The following is a 3,837-nucleotide window of genomic DNA, read 5'->3' as shown; positions in this document are numbered from 1 at the left end:
CAGGCTACCAACACAGGATGAGAGCGGAGTCAAATCTCATCTTGGGAATTTCTGCTCCATTCTGAAGTTAGGGAAAGTGAGGCTGTGATTTGCTAATGGTCAGGCAGGAAGTACATAAAAAAAGCAGGATCAGAGTCCAGATCTTGTGATTCGTAACCTTAATATTTCTTCATGAGCCCGCAGCAGAGCTCCTGCATATTGCACAACAACATCAGCCTTTAAGAGGACCCAGCTAAAGGGAGAGTGTTTTGACACCAGGATCCTGAAATAGTATAGGGAGAGGATTAAAGAAATCTGGGGGGGAAAGGGCCTAGAATCAATGACATTGATAGTCATCTATCCAGGATGTGCTGTTCTTGCAGTGAACAAAGCAAAAGAAAAGAGTCTGTTAACTCCAAAGCACATTTAAAGAAAGTGATTTTGGCCAAACTAGATTAACAGCAAATCATTTGAGGTAATTTAAATTGGTTGCTTACACCTTGAGTTTGTTTGATTTCTTTAACTCACCTGAACTTTCACCACTTCCTCTCCTAGCTTCAATTAATCTTGTGTTCTCCAAGCATTGCTAGAAATATAATATGCAGTACGATATTATGAAGCTTTCACAGCGTTCATGCTCTGCACATGTTTTCCTGAACAGGTTTCACAGCAAACAAGTCATGCTTTGCTGTCTGGTTAATCCTCTTAATAGAAGTGATGGGGAGCCAGGAGAACCAGCACCTTCAGTTTCCTCTTCGTTGTAACAAGTGGGTATACAGAGAAACAGCATTGACCCAGTCACTTCCCCGAACTCTACACACATTGGGGGACAGAATTTAACTATTTATGGATATATTTTAAGAGTAGACGCAAGATGTGTAACACATCACATTCTGGGTTTTCCTTGGTCCTGGTCTTTTCATCCACAGGCTGGCAGTGTCCATGTTGGCTATGCAGGCGTGTTACTCTGTGCCTGGGAAAACAGAGAAAGAAGCTTTTTTCAACAGTAATAACTCCCCCACTGTGTCAAGTATAAGGAGAGCTCTCTATAACCCGGGTCACTGCCATGCTAGGTTTGTGGGAGTATGCAAATAGATAGGCTAGATCCACAACACAGCATGCATGGTTAGTAGGTAGCTCATCTTCAGACATACCAAATATTCCCTTCAGGCACGCTTAAGCTTTTCTCCCATCTTTCTTCAGATCCAGCAGCAGGTTTCCCCCCGCCCCCCCATTTCAAAGTGTTCTCTGCTTTGAGAAAACGGTTTATTCCTTCCCACCATCACAGTGGGTTAATTCTGTTCAGAGAGGATTCTATGTTAGTAGTGATATATGTTGACATATGAGACTTGATAGCATCATTTAATGTGATGTTTCAAATGTGCCACTGAATATGCATTGAGACTGTACTGCAGGAAACAACCAGGCTGCTTTGGAATTAGGAGTGAAATATGGGAATCCATAGAGAATGTAGATTCATTATTGGGGGCTTGCAGGTTCTCTGTTTGCACTAGAAGATTTCTTGTCAGCTGTCCAGATGTCTGGCTATTTTAACATCCAGAGTATACTCTCTAATACAAACGGCGCCTTAGAAATGTCTACAAAAAATTAAGTGGTTTTTACTTTTAAATTAAATTATATTTAACATTTAAAAGGCCAAATTCTAAATGGTCCAGGAACACATGCACATATATGCTGCAAATGAAGAACACACCTGTATTCTGAGTGATAGTAATTCCCTTCTCCTGAGCCTTCCCGCCACCCACTACATACAATATACTCCAGAGCAGTGTGTGTTTGTATAGTTGAACTCTACATGGTTAGGTCAGAAGGCATACATGTGTAAACATGCAGATCTTATTCCCTGATAATAGACCCTCATTCCCCAGTAATATTGCCCCAATATATTCCTGCATGGCTTCAGTGTTAGAAGGCCAAGGGAAACTCTGAAGAATGGCAACCAATTTTCACAATGCCAGAATTTGCCCTTAAATGTTTTCCCTCATCTCCTTCCCTTAGGCAACAAATCTGCTGCGTAGTATCTTGAGGCTGTACTTATTCCATTGCATGAAGTAAAAACTATAAATGCACACTAAGTCATTTGTTCTTTACCCTAATCCAAAACTGGCCTTCTGAAACAGGGTATTGATATATACACCGAAGTACAGATACTAGCATATAGCAGACTGGGACTGGGTCAGTCAGAGCCATTTCCAACCTAAAGCACATAGCAATGGCAAATATACCAGTTTGTTCATTATTTTCTTCCTAGATACAAGGGAGAGAATGTTAAAGCTAAAAATAAACCCCAACACCTGTACTTTTTTCTTTTACGGAAAACTGGCATCCAACAGAACAAGATGACTAACCAGCTCGTGGTGATGAATATTCCTCCCACAGACAGAAATCTTACCTCACCTGTCTCTCCCCGCTGAACTCTGATTGTGCTTGTTCATGTCAGGCAAGCATTTGCAGGGCAAGACTGCAGGCTCTGGGAACGTGCTGAGACACCTTATGCATTTTCCTCCAGCTCTTTGCACAGCCATGTAGGTGCAGCCTGAGTTTAAAAATGACACACAACTTTGATGCGTAGCTGTAGATAGATTCTAAAGTACATAACCTGCTACATTAATTTTTATGTGTTTAATCATTATTATCAGCTGTTCAGTGCAGCTGCAAAAGTTTCAGGCATCCAAACATAAGTTAATGCTTGATTGCTTTTATAGGAAAGAACCTCCCTCCCTCACAACAACTTCCTCCGTTTCACTGATGTTTCAGATGCAACGCTATTTAAATTTCATTGCCAGTTGCATCTCATTTACAAAGGTAACAGAGTGATGGGAGGGGAGTATGAAATTGGGATTGAGTTGGTTGAACTTTATGGCTAGAACCTAGCCACATATTTCTTCTGTTGTCCGTACTTCTTCTAACAAATAAATACTCCCATGTAATGCAGAAGGAATTAATGTCAGTTTAACCAGTTCTGTGATTAATTTAGTTTTGCTCATTCTTACGTCACCTCCCCCCCCCCACCATCAGGAATAAGCTAATCTCCCCATCCTTTGACTTACACAGGTGTGCCAACCAGCACACTACATGTTCCAGAGGTTGTCTGCCTTTAATGACCATGTGCAAGTGTAGTGCTGCAGCCACACACTGTACATTTCAAGAGAAGATAACGGCCTATCATAAAAACTTCCTTCTTACCCAAGGGAGACTCTTCTCTCCAAGATCAGAGGAACATTCGCAGGCACATAAAAACTTTCACACTGTGTCTTCTTTTGCAACACAGACAAAAAAATTCCTCCCCAAATGTCATTCTATGATCAGAAAAAGACAAAAAGGATATTCGGTGATCAGACTGAACTCTGTGTCTGGAAGTTAAGTTACTCACACTCCACTGAGCCCATGCCTTATTAGTTTGAGAGATCCTGACACTCTTCTTGGGATAAAAGAAAAAATGACCACATACCCCGCAGCTTAAAATGTCTATGCTATTAAATCTGGTGAAATAGAGAGTGCTGGCCCATGTGGCCAGCTAAAAAAAAACAGCATGCAGAAGAAGAGAGCTGGACACCTTACTACAATGGAGGAGGAACTATCTTTGAAGAGCCTGCGGGCCATACCTCGTGTCCTGCATTACACAGTACATTGCGTATTACTATGATACTACCATACCTCCCAATGTCTCCCACATTTGCCTCTCTCCCTATTGTGAGATTGCACTCCATATGTTTTATGGAAATATGCTTATGAGTGTGAATATGATGTAACTGGAATATGCTTTATGCAAGAGGTCTCTTGTAAGGTATCATTACAAAGCTGATAATCGACTGAGTGTGTTAATCTTATTTGTAT

General features: G+C 41.2%; 1 long non-coding RNA gene across 2 annotated transcripts; it reads right to left on the bottom strand.

The window, feature by feature from the left end:
• Window positions 1–538: 538 nt before the first annotated feature.
• Window positions 539–3,220, bottom strand: LOC311518718. 2 transcript variants are annotated; one of them, XR_014711094.1, is made up of 3 exons: window positions 3,187–3,220; window positions 2,393–2,536; window positions 539–952 (listed from the first exon to the last, which is right to left on the bottom strand). It is a non-coding gene; the product is annotated as an uncharacterized lncRNA (long non-coding RNA). The 2 variants fall into 2 exon arrangements; XR_014711095.1 differs by having other exon boundaries at window positions 2,398–2,536.
• Between the last annotated feature and the right edge of the window lie 617 nt (window positions 3,221–3,837).

The sequence above is a fragment of the Lepidochelys olivacea genome (genome assembly GCF_965140295.1).
Source record: "Lepidochelys olivacea isolate rLepOli2 genome assembly, chromosome: 3".
NCBI lineage: Eukaryota > Metazoa > Chordata > Testudines > Cheloniidae > Lepidochelys > Lepidochelys olivacea.
This window is presented reverse-complemented; position numbering and strand designations above follow the sequence as displayed.